We start from the raw sequence: 18,897 nt of genomic DNA on the forward strand, positions 1-18,897 counted from the left end.
ATAGAGAGGTGGACATCTCTAGTTGATGCAAATCTTAGCCACCAGGCAAGGAAATACCAACTTTATTGAAGAGTATAGTCCTAGTAATTCAACCATGCTCCCATGGAAATTCACATATCCAAGAATATTTGGGTTGAAAAAATGACCGTGATGGTGGGAACAAATGGACATAAAGGGTGGGAAGGGAAACAGGGTGGAATTTTGGTATTTGGGGGAGGGAATGTGAACTCATTGGCTATATAAAGTTATCAAAGAGGTAATAAAACTTAAAAAATTGGCAATATACACTGCCAATAATATTGGGAAAGAGGAAGCCTTATACTTCAATAGATTTTCTTTCTTGTTTTTATTGTTTGTCTTTTGCTTTGCTTGGTTTTGGTTTTTTGAGACTTGGTTTCTCTATGTAACAGCCTGGAATTCACTCTGTAGATTAGGCTGGCCGCAAACTCAGAGATCTCCCTGCCTCTCCTCCCAAGCACTGGATTTAAAGGTGTGTACCAGCACCACCTGGCTTACATTTTCTTTTTGAAATCTGGCTATAGAATCACCATATGACCCAGCTATCCTACTGCTGGGTTGATAGCTGAAGGACTCTGTGTCAACATGCCCCAGAGGTACTTGCACAGCCATGTTTATCTGTGCACTCAGCTCAATCACTAGGAAATGAAACTAGCCTAGATGTCCACCAACCAATGAATAGACAAAGAAAAGAGAAATTTATGTAAAGGGATACAAAGCAATAGCATTTGCAGAAAGATGGGAGGACTGGAGATCATTACATTAGGCAAAATAAGCCAGACTCAGAAAGACAGTGCTTTCCTTTATATGCAATCCCCAAATGTATTTGTGCGCGCGCTCCCGCACGTGTGCGCACATGCGCACACACACACACACACACACACACACACACACACACACACACACACACACACGAGCGCACATGATCACACATAAATGACTGTGTGATGAAAACATAAGAGAAGCCAGGAGAGGGGAGAGGAGATCCTAGAAGAGATGGGGAGGGACATAAAATAGAGAGAGTAGAATACTGTGATACAAAATACAAAGGCGATGAGTATTTGAGGGCAGGAACAAGTCCAGTAAATATGGAGCAGGGATTCAAGAGGAAGGAAGGGGATGATTAAGAATAAATATAGTCTGGGTTGTGAAATATACTATATAACAATGACAAAAATAATAATATTAAATAACATAATAAAATAAAAGATATTAATAAGTATGAACATTCCATAATGAATCTCCTTACTATTCATGCTAACTATAATAATTAAGGAAAAGTATATATTATACACTTGTATAGAAATGTTACAAAGAAAATGATATTTTATACAATTGATATATGCTAGTGAAATGTCACAAATAATTTAAAACTTAATGAACATTTATAAAAGGAAACAAATTTCATTAAGTGGTCATCTAACCAGTCCTTTTGATAAAAACTTAGAACTTAGAATTTTTATAAATGTTGCATTGAAAAATTCTGTGACTATTTTGTTTCTGAATTTAGATAAAAATGATCTTACCTTACAGTCTTCTAGTTGAATTTATGGATCAAAGATTCAGGGCAATGTTTAAAGTTCTTTTTTGAAACTTCCAATATTTTTTAAAGGTTGGAATGTGTACTTTTACCTTCTATACTCAAAATGCAAAACAGCCTTGAATCCACATAGAAAATGAGATCCTCCCCTGCTTTGACCTTGCTTATGTCCATAACAGATGCACCCTTAACAGCCTAAGAAAATTCTCATTTTTATATTTTATTTTGCTGTGTAAAAGCAAAAATGCATATTGGACTTCTGATGTGCAACATATGTGAAGCCAGAACCAGTTCTCATAAAGTTTGGCTGGAACCATATCTTATGCAAGCAAGCCAAAGATATGGGGACAAAAACACAGGGACTGTGGAAGAGACTAAGCTTCGTAGCAGTCACCAGCATCCAGGCATATCCTGCCCAAGATTAGAGATGGACAATCAAGTTAGTCAAAGTGTTTACATCCCAAAGGACACTCTCCAAAATGGCCCCTTTCTATACTGTCAGTCACTGCTTCCTGAAGCTTCTCTGATTACATATCTGCTCCTTGTAACATAGATCACTGACAAATCACATCAGTGTCAAAAGTGACAGCTTTTTATAAATAACTACTTTCAAATTCTCAAGAGTTTTCAGAGAAGCAAAGATAATGCGTACATGGTTACTGCTTAGAGGCTGACACTGGCCAAGAAGCCACTTATTAGGTCTGTACATGTAAACTCACAATGCTTATGAATATGTGTGAAAATAAGCTCACATATGTGTGCACATACATGCATATACCAAAATCAAAATTTTCTTTATTTGGATTGTTTTAAATTTTATGTACGTGAGTGTTTTGCCTGCATGTATGTCTGTGTATCACATACATGACTGGTGCCCACAGAGCACAAAAGAGGGTGATGGATTCCTTGGAAATAGAGTTACAGACAGTTGTTAGCTGCCATGTTGATGCTGAGAACTGTGCAGAGTCCTCAGGAAGTACGGCCAGTGATCTTACCTCCTAGCCATTTCTTTAGCCCCAAGATAATTTTTTTCTGACAGTTGGGTTCAAAATATTTCAGAGCTAGTGATAGTGACTTGCAGGCATGATTCTCAATATTTTCTCTTAAGGTTCTCCAACCTGAAAAGACAAGTTTAAAGGAAAGCCAAATCTATAATTGAAGCTTGAAGAACAGTGTGAAAGAATGTAGAAAAGATTTCTAGCAGCTCTTTAATTTAACCTAGAGGAATTTACAATTAACTTCATGGGTAATGGTCAGGGAGGATGATGTCATGACATTAAAATAGTGAAGCATATAATAAACCATTAACATGTTACATGAAGGTATCAATAGTATTTCTGTATCTGAATTGGTAGACAAGTGATCATGGGAAAGAGAGACTTGTGGGTTAGGCTCACATGTATCAGATATGATGCTTGGCCCTCCCAAGTCCCTGTCACCCTGTCACTTAGCAAGAGACAAGGCAAAGACAGGGACCTAGCGTCTTCTGATCCCAGAGATCAGACTCTTTCTACTGCACCTGACTTGCACACATTCTCTGAATTTCACTAATGAGGAGGCAGAAAACACTACACTGTTCATATTGACTTATCATCAATCCAGACATATTTTGTGAGCCTTTTTTCTACAACCAGATTGAAACCTTTTTCTCAGTCAGCTTGCCATTTTCTCCTCAACTCACACCTTCCAGGCCTTTGGTAGCTTTAAAAATGGCAGCATTTTTCCTGTAAGACATATAATCATTAAGATATAAGGCTTAGGGGACAATGAGTTTCTTGAGTCATGTACTCTTCAGGCCAACCCCAGAATGACAGTGAGAGAAATGAAGTAGAAGGATGGGTGAAGACAGCTCTCTCTGAGTTGTATGTCCTTCTTTAGGCTTCTCCTCCCCACCCCCACCTGCACCAGGCACTGGCCAAGATTCTTCTTCCTCTGACTATCTGAATTCTGTTGAATGTTTTTTAAGAGCCACTACTTAGACTTGCCCATTTGTCTACCTCTGAGTTCCAAGGAAGATTCACATTACTGATTTTTCTTGCCATGAAACTTTTATTTCAGGCCCAAGTAAATTGATGTTCATCTTCAATTCCCCGCATAATCTCCCAGGTGCACTCATTCTGAGTCGATGTGCTCGGTGAGAGATACAGCTCCACTGTGGGTGAGATGGGATGTAGTTACTGAAATGAAATATAAAAACCATGAAGGAAAAATCGCTGCAGCACTCCCTCACCTCATTTCTAAAGGGTCAGACTGGAATTTATCCTCTGAAGCATTCTCCTCAGCTTTATCTCACCCCAGGGGCAAGCCTTAGATGGTGCTCCTCAGAGACACCAGAATTAATTTTCTAGAAATAATAACATTCTGCTTTATTATATTTATGTATTAATTCATTTGCTCATTGAACAAACAGTTATTGAGTGACCTTTATGGACCAGTCACTTAAAGGCTAAAACACAGAATTGGTAAATTATAGATTCTGTGCTGTGGGAAGGGAGAAAGTAAGCAATGTGGGACCTCTGGGCACCCAGAAGCCACCCTCATTCTGACTGAAGGGTACTGGCTGAAGTCTTGCCAGATGGGCACTTAGGATTCAAACTTTGCTGAATAGAGAAAGAAGGCACGTGCAGAGTAAATGTGTCTATTTGAGCCATGAAAGTTGCGAAGGCATGTGCCAAAAGGCAGAAAGAAGCACATAGTCATGTGAAACCAGCTCTGGCCAGCAAGATGACAGCTCAGGGCCACTCCCACACAGAGGACTACCCAAAGCCCAGCAGGCCCCTGCCTATAAGGAGAGAAAGCCACTCAGCTAGAGGGTCTTCAGGCTCCATTTCCCCTGGTCCCAGGCTTATTGTAAGTAGCAGCCATTAAATTCCAGATCCTGCAAGCTCTGGGTGAGGGCTTTAAATTCCCTATCTGAAGAAGAAAAACAAAGGTTGGGTGGTGGGGGGAAGAATTTCTGTTGTGATGTGAGAATTGAGCAAATAAATTAACCCTTTGTACTTTGTTTGCTAGTGTACATATTGGGAATGAGTTGGGCTTCTTTTATTAAATAAATATCTCAGTGTAGAAAATGTCTTGTTTGCTGCCCCTATGGAGTTAAAGCGCCTTGTGCTATTTACCAAGATTCCTTTCCTGGGAGTTACAAACTCACCACCTGTGTCAACCCTAAGCTTGGGAGCAAGAGAAGCCAACTATCCGGAAATAGGCTAATGGTTTGGAAATCAGAATCAGGGTGTAAGCCAAGAACTAGATTATGGTTGAGTGGCCCATGGCCCTCCATTCCATTTCTCAGTCTTAATCCCAAGCTTCTGAGGTGGTTTGGGAGAAGTTAAAGGTGGAGGGGGGAAGCTGGCTTTCTATGTTCATTTCCTGCTATAATAAAGGACCACAAATGGTCTACCATGGAGGTGGTACCACAATATTGTTATTCTAAGCAGAAAGAAATACATTTATTCTCTTAAGAGTATGGATTCCATGAATGGGCTTTGGGGAGCCAGAAAGAGTCAGCAGCAGAGGCTCAGAGAAAAAAAAAAAAGGAGGTCTTACTCTTCCTCATTTCAGTGGCTCCTTTCATCTTTAAAGCTGGTGACTTATTCTTCAAACCTTTCTCTGTGCACTATGGCCATGACATTGCCCAGGATCTCCTCTCCCTGCAGGTAAATATCCCTTGTTCTCCCTCTTAAAAAATACCCATGAATGGGCTGCTACAGTGCCTCTCCTACTAGCATAAGAACCTGACTTGGATCCCCAGAACACACATAGAAAGCGTACCAACATGTATCTGCAACCCCAAAGCTAGAAGGCAAAGATAGGAGGATCCTTTGGACTTCAGTCAGACAAATTGAGATCCAGACCAAGGAAAGCCCCTGCTTCCCCAAACAAGGTGGATAGCATTTGAGAAAAAAAATACCCAAGATTGACTGTTGTCTTCCATTGGCATGAAAAAATTTTCATCGATTTACATATATACAAACACACAACATCATCAAACACTTGTGACTGTATTTAAGGAAACCCAGAAAATGGTGAAATGTAGGGCAATATCCCCATCCCTGTTCTCTGTAACTTAGCATATATATATATATATATAATATATATATATATATATATATAAAATCCATGCACACACACACACACACACACACACACACACACACACATATATATGTGCATGCATATTTATAGGAGCAAGGACTATTATCTGGACAACTCTGAGGTATTGTTATTTAATTCATGATACTCCTTTAATTGTATGTGCCCCAAGGCTGACCTAAACTTGGATGAGGCAAGCCAGGCATCAAGACCACATGGTTTAAGGAGGCCCTTGCTCACAGGGACTCAATATGCTTCATACCTGAAGCTGATACCTGTTTAAAATCCATGCAGTAAGAATCTCACACACCCTTCACTTTATCTGAATCCCATCTCGGAAAGAATCAGGTCTCCTGTAGAGCAAAGCAATGGTAAAGCAGGGATGGTATGCCTAGCTACTAGCCTTAAGGCAGACTGGCAAAACTCCAACTGGTTCCAGGGGCTGGGCTGTTTTTCTATGAATGTCGTGTGTGCATGTGGAATGGTGATGTAGGTGGTACATAGGAAGGATGAAACAGAGCAACTGAATGATATCCCCTGAATCCAAAACTGACACTGTACTCCAATAACCCCACAGGGTAAAGCAGATTTTATGAATACTAAGATGACATTGCTTTTATAGGGTAATCTGATTGCTGGCCAAATACATAATGGAGTTTTCCAACTGAGAAAGCACCAAGAACCAAGCAGCAGCCCCTAGGAAGGCAATGCATTGGGAAAAACACTGGGAAGACTATGGATTGACTATAGTTGAATCTCCTAGAAGAATAAGATCTCAAAGAGAAAGTGAAATGCATGTACTATATATGTTGTGTATACATTTAGTAACTTAAGTAGCTTTGGCTGTCCCAGAACTCAATGTGTAGACTAGGCTAGCAGTGGACCATAAACATGTACCACCACAATTGAATTTATGTCTCCTTTAGGGGATTCATTGAAAATCAGTGTTACTTTTCTCCTGCATTATCCCAAAGAATCAGAGATTGTTGGTGCCCTAGTTGTTCTTTGGAAATCTTAGTAGAGAACAATCAGTACCCAGACCCAGACCCACTTGTATTCCCAACTAAAGGCTTCCCCCATCCAACCAAATCTCCCCTGTACCTCCTCCTTCTCTGGCTCACACACTCTCAACCAAGAGGACAGTGACTCACACTAATTATACAGTAACTCCTTTTTTTTCCTAACAGCAGCTGGGACTTTCTATTTATTTGCCAGCTATTTATAACTCACTTAGACAAGGAAGCCTCCTCCCACCCCACCCACCACAAGTAAAATCTCTCTGGGGTGGATCTAGTTTTATCTAAATTGGCTGGACAGAGTTGCAGAGCATATATAATCCATATTGAACGAGATAAGGCTTTCTCCTTGTACTGGATATAAAAATAACCAAGATTCAAAATGAGCATGGATAGGGAAAAATTAATTTACTTCCCTGCTTAATTAGTAGATGCAAGATAAATGTATCTGCTTAGCTCCCTAATTATAATAATACTTAACAGTTACGTGAAACTCTTCATCATCAAAAATACCACTCTCTCCTGACACTAAATCATTAGTCTTTGGCCCCCCTCTGTGAGCATCTTATCTAAACAGAGACGGTGGTATTGGGGGTGGGATGCTGAAGATTCAGAGTAAGGTAATGTGAGTTTCCTTTATCATTCAGTAAGCTCTTACACCTGATTCTTGTCTTCTGTCCCCAAAGCCTGTGTATCTGGGGACAATCTGCCTTCTTAGGCAGGAAGAAGATTCTGCTAACCACAGAGAGAAGTTCATCAAGGAGTCTCAGTGCTGTGAATACTTGCTCATCTGGCTGGATAGCCAGGACCTTCCTTGTAGCAATGAGTGAGCAGAGGTGGCCACAATAAGCCCTGGGTGCTACTGTGAGGCAGGAAGCAACATGTGGAGCCCTACTCACCACCTTCAGTATGTTTGTTCTTTGGAGTTATTAAACTACTCATAAGAATTTCTGCCTCCCCCCTTTTTTTGCTGTAATAGTATGCAGATCCCAACTTGACTCTTACCAACCTGAAATTCCTGATGGGAATCCCATATTCACTAGACACTAGAAATTTGACTTCTCCAAATCCTGGTATCTCACAGTCCTTGTACTTTTAAACAAACACAGCCTCAGCCTTGAATAGAGTGGAGTTTGGCATTCCAGCCTCCTGAGCAAAGGGAGTGGTATGAGCTTGCCTTCCTGAAGGATGCATTTTGCCTGTCACCTTTAGCTTCCCTCACAGGTTCCTCCCTAGCTCAGAGCTTCCATATTAGCTTGCCCTGGACCAGCTAATTGGGTGAATCTCCTCCTCTTCCTTCTCCTCCTCCTCCTCTTGTCTTCTTGATGTTGTTTTTCCAGGAAAGATTTCCCTGTGTAGTGCCCGAAGTCCTGGAAATTGCTCTGCAAGTTCAAAGCTGACCTTAGACTCTAAGATCCACCTGTATCTGCCACCTGAGTGCTAGGACTGAAGGCACAGGCCACCACACCTGGCTTAGGGGGAAAACAGTCTTTGTTCTAAACCAGGGCATTGAAATCGCATTACTGTTACAAAAGAAACATTATATTCAGCCTGCACTGTGTTCAGTGCTTGATAGACCCTTAACACAATTTGTTTTAAAAATAAAATGTTAAAATCATTTGCTAATGGCTTATTTTTGATGACTTTCAAAAACATGAAACATATAGCCAGACAATGGTAAGAAGCTACAATTTTATATCTTGTTTTTTTTTTGTAGTCCAGAGTGAAGAAAGGGAGATCACTCAAAGGGGTTGCCATTTAAATTGCTGCTGAATATTCTTTTATTACTTCCTTATTTTTATAAACAGTAGGGCACATGCATTATGTTTAAGTTCAAAATTTTCAAAGATCAAAGCTTCTATAATGAGATAAGAATTATAACCTCTAATTATGTGGCTTAAAGGCAATATGATTGTGAAATTGTTATTTAAAAAATTACATATTAATACAATGCAAAGGAGCTCTCTCTGTCTCTGTCTCTTTCACTATTGGCTTTATCTATAGCCATAGAAAAATATAACTCTTGATCTTTTTACAAGCCATTGCCCTGTATTTTAATTCAATGTACATTTCTTCTTACAGCATGTGGATTCAGAAGAGGAGAAGGTATAAAATGAACACTTATTTGCTACATCTTTTCACAATTGCTTGGGAAGTAGCACTGGTCCCCATTTTACACATCAGAAATCTGTTCTCATGTGTCCTGTCTGCTGCTCCTTCTCTACTACATACTTATGATTTTTATACACTTTTCCAGTCCAGAGCATCATCTCTCAGGATTTAAAAGCTACCATGAAAGACCCTAATGCAAGAAAGACTTAGACTATAATGTTAAGAAGTGTTGAAGACACTAGGATTGGTATAAAGATCAGACTCAACTTCATGGAATCCAGATCCCATATCTTAGTTAGGGTTTCTATTGCTGTGAAGAGACATTGTGATCACAGCCACTCTTATAAAGGAAAAGCATTTAATTAAGGTGGCAGCTTACAGTTCAGAGGTTCAGTCCATTATCCTCATGGCTAAAAGTATGGTGGCTTACAGGCAAACATAGGAAACCTCAAAACCCACTCCCACAATGACACACATCCTCTAACAAGGCCATACCCATTCCAACAAAGCTACACCTCTTAATAGTGCCACTCCTTTTGATATTATAGGGGACATTTACATTCAAATTACCACAGCTAACATAACAGTCCTTTTGATATTATAGGGGACATTTACATTCAAATTACCACAGCTAACATAACAGTGAACTCTTCACAGGTGTAGGTTCTCATTCTGTACTGAAAGGAAGATCTTGGACTACTTAGCTCTTAGAGAAAAGGATTACCCTCTGAGAAAGACAGCTTCCTGGAAATGAAGGAACAGGAAAGAATCAGGGTTGTTAACAGTGTTGCAGAATAAACACAACCCTCAAATAACTCTTCTTCTTGAGAACAACTCTGAGTCTGAGGACCTTGGACTCCATGTCTGAACTCAGTAGCAGTTCAGTCATTTTCAAAAGGAGAGAAGATAACTCAAGCCTGAGTAACAGCTTCAAATTCTGCAGCCATTTATGCCTGTTTGTGTCCTGAAATGAGCCTACCCATAAGTATAGCTAGTACAGGCTTTGCATCACACAGCTGTATCTGGCACATTGACCACATGCTATTAGAGGTATAAATAGATTATATTTTTGAGTTGTGATTGCTTGATTAATAAAAACAATGGAAACCAAAAGAAATGTATCCTATATAAACTGGTAAAAAATGACAGTAGGGAAGGATGATCAGAGTTGAGCAGTTTAAGCTTTTTATAGAGAATGCCTATCTTATTTTCATATTTTAAAATCACTGTGTAATAGTAGTAGCTATAATAACAACCACTTTGCAATTTATATTTTCTTGGTGCATACTGCTTGTTTCCCTATTTAATCGCCACAAAATAGTTGTCTTTATTCCATTACACAGAAGAGGACAAAGCAACAATGAGAGATGTGGTGTGCACAGTCTCCACAGCTAGGAATTTCTGACTGAGTTTTAAGTCCTGGTACTTTTAACTGTGCACACACTGCACAAAGGTAAGCAGTGAAACCAACACAAAAGTGTTCAAGTACTGCAGGCAGTAAACTTTCTCATCACCACATGCTAAATCATTGATCATCCACTTGATCGTTGGATCAAGTGGTCCTCTGGAGGAATTGCTCCCACTTTTGGTTGTGGAAGGCATCTACTCCTCTTCAGCAACCCCACTGTCCCTGACCCGGCAGACACCTCAGCCTGCCTTCTCTTCTGTGTATACCTGTCCTTGACATGGAACAACCTGTGCCTTCTCCAGTATGTATACTGCTGAGTTTCCTCCCCCAAATTCCAATCCCCACTTCACATTCATACCTCAAGAAACAAATCTCTGGCTGGCTTTCTTCAGTACTGCTTATTTATCCATCTCCCCTGAAAATCTAGCAACTCTCTGACCTTCACTATAGTACCTTAAAGGTTAAAGACAAGCATATCCCTCTTTAAAAAATCTTCTCACTGACATATGTTGTATTGACAAAGGGCCGCAGGCCTTTCTCTTTCCAAAACTTTCAAAACAGAAGGTCTCTGTCCAAAATAGAAGTGTATGTTACATTGTTCCCATAAAAGAAAGAAACAAGAGGAACCTCAGAGCCACAAACACTCTATTTTCAAGTTCAGTGCAAACAAGAAATATGTCAGCCCAGAGGGGATAGATTTGGAGGGAAGGGGGAGCCAGATATGCAAACTTCATTCTATGTTTAAATCCAGCATATGGGCCATTCCTATTTTAGGACAGTAAATACTGATTTTCATATTTTGATAATTAATGATATAAAAAGAAGAGAAAGCTACATTTGAAGGTCCTGATAAGTGTTCCAGCTATCAGTACTCATGCTCTAAAGTGCACTTTTGTTGACAAAATTTGAGAAGTTCAATTGGTGCTGCCCAAATTCTCCTGTTACTTAGAAGCAGAGTTGGAATGAGGATCCAAATGTGTGCACTCACACCACTTCATGAATCTCATTTTCTGGGGTCTACTTTTAACAACTAGATACATTCCTAAGAAAGCTGCAACTCACTAAATTCAGGATTGGTGGGAGGCCCCTTGCAGGTATTGAGCTGAGGGCCAAATGATTCTGAAGGCTAGGGATGGGGCATGACTCATGAGCACCACTGTAGTGCTCCATGAGAGCTCAGTAAGCCAGTGGATCATCACTGTTTGTTAGGCTATTAACCCATAATAAAAGCCTAAAAACCAAGCCATCCATATTCCCAGAGGTGAGAACATATTGGTCTTCTCCAACCAGATTCCATGATGAGCAGCTACTAGCATTAGAATCTACTTTCCAATAGAGATGGTGATAGTCCCTCTGTGTCTAGCCTACTTTATGAAAATCATCCTTGACCCAAATTACATCCCTAATGACAATTGTAGTTTTCTGTTGATTCAAAGGTTCACTGAAACTCATGCACTTTACCATACATAGGTCTTTGGCCCCAGGGTGCTCATGATTCACAAACTTAATTCTGTGAACAGTGTATCCTTTGGTATTTTTTCTTCTAACATGGTATAAAAATGCAAGGGTCAGACAGGGATACCTGTATTTTGTAATGAGTGGCTCCTCAAAGTCTTCATGGGCTATGTGAGAAGTAGTGTGACCAGGTACAGAATAGTGACATGTTTGTCTTCTAGGTAGCTGGTCACACAGATAACATTCATCCCCACCTGTCAATTTCCATTACTATTCTTTTTCTAGGACAGTTATTTACGTTATTTCCCTTTGGCCTTGGGACGTCTACCTTTCAACTACTTCTTGTAGTCCAGAGCCGTGTTGTGGAATATTACTTTATCTATGTAAAGATATGTTGTTTTTGTTGTGGAATATTACTTTAACTAGGAAGAAATGTGTTACATTTGTTTATGCTGCATTTGTTTAATGATGTAACGACATGTTGATTTACTTGCCTAGATACTTGATTGGTCTAATAAAAAGCTGAACTACCAATGGCTAGGCAGAGGAGGGATAGGTGGGGCAAGTGTGCAGAGAGAATAAATAGGAGGAGGGATTTACGCTCAAGAAGGAGTAGAGAGAATAAGGGGGAAAGAGACAAAGACACCCATGGCCAGCTAAACAACCACAAGGCAAAGCAGAACGTACAGAATGAATGAAAGGTAAAAAGCCCTAAGGCAAAACGTAGATGAAGAGAAACAGGTTAATTTAAGTTATAAGAACTAATGAGACAAGCATAAGTTAAGGCTTACCATTCCTAACTAATAAGTCTCCATGTCATGTTTGGGGAGCTGGCTGGTGGCTCAAACAAAAGCCTGTTATAGAACAATATTTTACCTCTTTGGGAAAACCTTAAGTAAAGGATTTTGAGACTCTCTTGGCTGTCTGTACAGACAAATCACCATTTCTATTCTGGATTTGATCATATCCTTTGGAACCATCTGACATTTCATCCTATGAGAAGCAGCATTCTACCCAAATGATTATGTATGTCTCTGCAACATCTGCTTTGTTCTAGCAAATGTAACAAATGTAGTAGAAAGGTTTTGTATGATTGTGTGGTGTGTGTGTGTGTGTGTGTGTGTGTGTGTGTGTGTGTGTGTGTGATCTACATCCATGTGTGAGTGTCTCTGTGTTTATGTCTGTCTCTGTGTGTGTGGTGTGAGTGTGGTGTGTGTGTGTGTGTGTGTGTGTGTGTGGTGATGTTTGTGGTGTATGTATGTGTGTGTGTGTGTGTGTGTGTGTGTGTGTGTGGTGTGCATGTGTGTATGTCTGTGTGTATGTCTGTCTCACTCACACAACATCTTTCTACTACACCTTGGAAATCATGATTTCCAAAGTTCTTCCAATTAAACGTGGAATTTAAACCTCCTTTGTATCTAAAATTTGAATATTCATTTGTGAAATCAAGGATTGATGGAAGGTGTTCTGGAAAATGGTTCATTGGTTAAGTGTTTCTTGTTTTTCCAGATGGCCTGAGTCTGTTTCCTAGCACCCATGTTGGGTGGTTCACACTCTCCAGTAACTCCAGCTACAGGGCATCCTCTGACCTCTTTGGTAAACTGTATTCATGTGTATGTACTACATATAGATACACATAAATAAAAAATAATGTGAAAATAACATTTTAAAAAAGATTGGATCGGCAGAGTATTGTGGGCTTCTGCATGCGCTTACACACAGACACACAGAGAGACAGGCATACACATAGACACACACACATGCATACCACACACACATACACCACAAACATCACCACACACACACACACACACACACACACACACCACACACACCACATACCACACTCTCTCTCTCTCTCTCTCTCTCTCTCTCTCTCTCTCTCTCTCACACACACACACACACACACACACACACACACACACACATATATATATATATATATATATATATATATATATATATCACACAGAGACAGAGACACTCACACGTGCATGCCATGCAGATCACACACACATACACTACAAATACACCACACACACTCATACAACACAAAGACATGTACACATGCATACAACAGATATACATACACACATAACCAAACATGCACACACACAATTACATACATATAGCAAACACACACACACACACACACACACACACCATGTTTCATCATTTGCTGGTAATATTTTGTTTCATCCTTCATAGTTTTAGTACAGGAATTGAGATGATTATATGATTTCATTTCTCTCTTCTATTTAATGTAATAAATTACATGATTGATTTTCAAATGTCAATTCCTGAAATAAAAGAGTGAACTTAGTTAAAAGGTAGATTTGCTTTTACATAACACTACATTTGACTTAATAAGTATTTGCAAAGTTTTATGCTGATATTTCTCACACATATTGCTCTTCGTTACAAAGTCCTTGTCAGATTTGTATAGCAAGTTATGCTTCTCTCATAAAACAAGTGGGAATGCATTGAAAATGTACATCCCCATGAAACCTTACACACCAAAGGTTATAGTCAATTTGCTCACAATTTGAAAGGAAGGCAGTAACCAAACAGTCTATCAGTTGAATGATGACACAGTAAAATATTATTCTGCATTAGAAAGAAATAAACCACTAAGGTACACATATTTATAAGTTTAAAGAGCCAGTCTAAATGTTTGTGTACTGAATTATTCCAACTCTATGATATTCTTGGAAAAAAGAAAACTGTAGACAGTACAAGTTCACCATGGCCATCACAGTTTTGTAGCATAAGGGGATTATGTATGAATATGTGTTACTCTGTCCAATATTGCAAGATGGATATATGTCATCATGTATTTATTCAAGCCCATAGAACTGTTTAAAAATGAACCTTAATATATACTATGAGTTTTGGTTAATAAAAATGTATCATATTTCTGTTCTAACACATTATTTTCGATTCTTTCTCTGTTACTATAGTAAAATTCTCTGACTTCCAATCACACTTAAAGGCAGAGTCAACCCAAACAAGTAAGTCAAGGCATCAGGAACTCAAAGCAGCTGGTCTATGACAGTAGCAGGCACAAGAGAGCCATGAATATATGCTAGTGCTCAGCCCCCTTTCTCCATTTTGCACAGTCCAGGTTCCCTGCCCAGGTAATCATGCCACCCACATCATTACCACCACAATGAACATAATCAATATGACCCTGAACATTCATGCCAAGAGCCCATCTCCCAGATGATCCCCAATTCTGTCAAGTTGATAATTGACACTAAACTAACCATTACACATGTGTACAACACTAATGCATAATTTCAAAATAGGGGATTGAGGAATTAAGATAGTGTGTGGTGTGATGATTTTCCTGAATTTTTTTCTGTAAAGATGAAACTCCTATGAAAAATAGTCATTGATTTCAAACCACAAAGGATTTAAATATACTTCACCAATGATGATATGAGAATGAGAAATAGGCACATAAAAGCATGTTGACTGATATCAGACATCAGGTAAACACAAAATAAAATAACAGGTAGGTATCAGTATTCATCTAAAAGAATGTTTTTTAAGGTGACAAATGCAAAGATCTAGAAGAAGTAAGGAACACCTGGAGATGCCTTCATACATTGCTGGTGGGAATGTAAATCATGTTGGCTACCACGTAAAATAGTTTGGCAATTGTTTGAACAGAAAGAAATCTATAGTACAATCCCACAGTCTCACAACGATGGCTCTGCTCTAGGACAGTGTTTCTCAGTAAATTGCTCATTATTAAAACTACAGCAAGCCTTTTCAAATGTTCCTTAGTTACCTCATCAATAAATTTAACACCCAAGTAGACTGATATCTATTTAATATGTATTTCTGTACTTTATGCCAAAGAAGAATAAAACCAATTTCCCAAATTTGTAATAATATTTCCTAAATTGAAAATGTATATCCCAGAGAAATTAAAACTTTTTTAAATTGACCAAAAGTGTCTTGATAAACAACAATATTGTTTCTTCATTATGTGGGTGGTAAGCAAAATTTTAAATTAATAAGAAATCAAGATGTCTGGGCGTTGGTGGTGCATGCCTTTAATCCCAGCACTTGGGAGGCAGAGGCAGGCAGATCTCTGTGAGTTCGAGGCCAGCATGGTCTACAGAGCGAGTTCCAGGACAGCCTCCAAAGCCATAGAGAAACCCTGTCTCAAAAAAAAAAAAAAACAAATAAAAAATCAAGATGATGTCATCCAAACAAAACCCAAGATAATATATTCCTAATAGACAATTCAACAAGAAATATACAAATTCCAGAGTCCAAAGTAACATACAACTAGAAATTCAAATGTAGGAAAGAAGATTGATAATTGGAAATGGAAGAAATAACTAATGGTTTGATTTATTCTTTCATTTGTGGAAAATGATACTTGACTTTCTAAGGAATATGTAAATATGTATTGCCAATGTATTCAAGATTATAGGACATATAAAAGTAAACTTTATGAGAAAATTATTACAGAGGATGGTGAGAAGAGTCAGGGACAAACTTTTTGAACCTTGGTATACTAAATGTGAATATAACTCAGATAAATTAAGACTTATCTTGAAAGCTTTTAAGAGAAATTTTTATATGGTGTAAATCAGTCCTCAGAGGAAATGAAAATCTCAAATACTTAGAAACTAGTCAGAAAATTAAGGATTGACAGAACAAACAGAAAATAGTATCCTAACTTGTATATATTAACTCAATTATAATGATCAATCATAGAATTGGTAAATATTAATGATTTAGAATATTGAGATTGTTAGATGAAAAGCAAAACCCTGCTATCAATGTTAATATCAAGGTTCTAGTTTAAGTTACAAAATATCAATATGTAGTTTAAAATTAAAAAGCAAGAATTCATATCAAATAAACCAAAAGAAACACAATGTAGCTATATAATTATGTGCCACATGAGACCTTTCAATCAAAAATGGGCCAATTTGTAATAGTGTTCCAATAAGATTATAATTTATTATATACAGTGTGTGTGTGTGTGTGTGTGTGTGTGTGTGTGTGTGTGTGTGTGTGTGTGGTGTGTTTGGGTTAAGCCACTTGGGCTGAAAATGTTCCCACAAGAACCATAGGCTAACTAAAATTCCAGTAACAGATATGAGAATGTTCCTTTTGAAGGTTTTTCCAGCATAGTCAAGTGAGTACCAAAATAATATAGATTCAATGTTGTTCTTGGTTGCTTCTCAGAGATTGAAAGAGAGATCCTATTGCTAAAGACACTGCAGACTTAGGATGCATCACTCAGATTATTCACACTGGACCTGACTTGAAAGCCCCTTTTCTACAATCTAGTTTTCCTGGTTCCAGAAAATATTATACAAGCTGCCAATGGAGGGAAGCATTTAAACAGTGTAACCCAGCTGCAGCACCTATGAATTATGACAAAAATCAGCATGGCAAGATATCTGTAAAGATTTCATAAAGCGTTCTTATATGTTGGTAGCAACTAACAGCTGTCTAATTGCATATAACAACCACTCAACAGAAGAGAAATCAGGCCTGGTAATGGAAACCTAACCTGATTTCCCAAGCTACTGAGGTTATCAGCCTTAGAAAAGAACCTACTACCACCACTTGACTAGAAGAGCATAATTCCTTACTATATTCTGAATTTCATCCCTAATGTCCACAAATAAATTTAGACACCATCCTTCATCGAAGAAGCTTATCTTTTACAGCAAATGGAGACCATCCCAGAAAACCACAATGCAGAGGTCAATGAATTATGGGTACTTGATCCCTAACAGATGTATCTACATCACAGCTCCTGTATCTATGTCTCAAGAAATATCAATGAAGGGGGTAGGAAAGATTGTAAGAACCAGAATGATCAGTCTTTCTTAAAAATGGCTTCATGAATAAGACTGGAACAATATCCATACCAATGAACACTTTCCCATGTAAGGGGGTAAATTTCATGGGGTCCCACTCACAGACAAAGAGCCATAGGCAACTATCAACTGCTGGGAGGAGAATTATTAGACTTTTTAAAGGGTTATCCCTTATTCATTGTATAATAAAGAGTTGTCAGTCTTGAAACCACCAACATATAAACAACAAAAAGGACCCACGTGTGTGTGTGTGTGTGTGTGTGTGTGTGTGTGTGTGTGTGTGTGTGTGTGTGTGCATAACCTATATAGAAATATAATAAAAGAAAAGGAGTTTGAGAGCATAGAAGATGTACAGGGGAGGGTAAGATTTTGGTGGAATGGGACAGGGAAGTGAGTTAATTGTTTTTTAATTAAAAAATATATTTGTAAAATTTTCCTTTACATGAACTCTTACAAAATAAAATATGTCCAATTAAAGGCATTATAAAAATCCTATTGTCTAGCCAAGTAGTAGCCATGTTGGCATCACAGCAAAAAACGATTATTCACATATCTGTGGTAATACTGGTGCAAATGAATTTATTTTGCTACCAGCTGTATCAAGTTCAGCATGTAGAACTGTTTGACAAATACAGGAAATGGTCATGCTTCCAGTTTATATATTTACTGTGCTACACTTTTTATAGCACTGCATCCTCCTTCTACTGAAAAATAATAATATAAAGCAATGTACTGTTGTGCCAGCATGAGTCTCATATATCTCATACTTACATGTGTCTTAACTGCATCAGAAAACACAAGGAGAGACTGACTTTGGCTTGAAAGATGATGAAATCTCTACTGTGGTGTTTCTGGGAATATATCCCCATTTTCAAGCAACATAGGACTTAATAATTTTACAAAATAAAAATTTAAACATGGAGTGTTTTTAGAGACAAAGATGGAAACTACTTGGTGATAAAACTCATTTTTTTTCTGAGAAGGCAGATTACTCCTAAATGTGTCTACATGTAACAGAGATTCAAACAACAGCTATCCTTCAGTAGTCGCAGGAAATCACAGAATTCCTACAAATTCATGGTGTGGATGCTCAAGGCTCTTATGTAAAATCCCTCCACTTGTATATATGTGCATACCCTGCCATTTACATTAATTCATCATTGATCTGACTTAGACTCCCTAACAGTCTACATGCTATGTGAATAGCTGTTCTGCTGCATCATTGGCAGAATGGTGGTGTGTGTCTAAGAAGGACAATGGTTTAGATATCCCCCCTTTGGGTCTTTAGATACAGAACTCATCAATCTGGGGATCTGAATGCATATGAGAAGAATCTGAAATGATAGAAAAATATCATATTTCAACTAAGGATTTACACATTCCTGTCTCAGCTGATAG

The sequence above is a fragment of the Cricetulus griseus genome, assembly GCF_003668045.3.
Source record: "Cricetulus griseus strain 17A/GY chromosome 1 unlocalized genomic scaffold, alternate assembly CriGri-PICRH-1.0 chr1_1, whole genome shotgun sequence".
NCBI lineage: Eukaryota > Metazoa > Chordata > Mammalia > Rodentia > Cricetidae > Cricetulus > Cricetulus griseus.